Source organism: Entamoeba invadens, assembly GCF_000330505.1.
Source record: "Entamoeba invadens IP1 unplaced genomic scaffold scaff_1105074726523, whole genome shotgun sequence".
In the NCBI taxonomy this organism is placed as follows: Eukaryota; Evosea; order Mastigamoebida; family Endamoebidae; genus Entamoeba; species Entamoeba invadens.
Window position 1 is genome coordinate 9,593 of NW_004440106.1, and position 533 is coordinate 10,125.

The window sequence follows — 533 nt, forward strand, 5'->3', positions numbered from 1 at the left end:
AATAAATAAATAAATTGTAAATTGTATGAATAAATATATTTATATATTATTACAACTCTGTGTATTCTGTTTTTATTTTACGTTATTAAATCTTATTAAATAAAAGTATTACTTAAACTGGTAACTTTGGTTATACATACAATATTTTGGTATTCTTTTTAAAGCAACAAATAAAAATACACAACTTAACGTTCATGTAAAATCACACATTGTATTATTGGAAAAGTCTCATAAGTATTATTTTTGTTTAAACAAAAATACTTGATTCAATTAACCAAACAATTTATCAACAATTGTTATCAAATTTATAAATAAAATAATATTTAATTAGTTAGTATATAATTTAATGATGTATTTTTCAAAAGTGAATTTGAAATGCAATTTGTTTAAATAACCATTTGTATTCAAAAATTTATTTTTAACATGTTTTATGTAAAAATATACCAAATTTAAAGTTCTTTATTGTGTTTATATAATGTCATTTGAATTACTTCGGCTCTATTATAATCACTACAATATAAATTATTAGAATT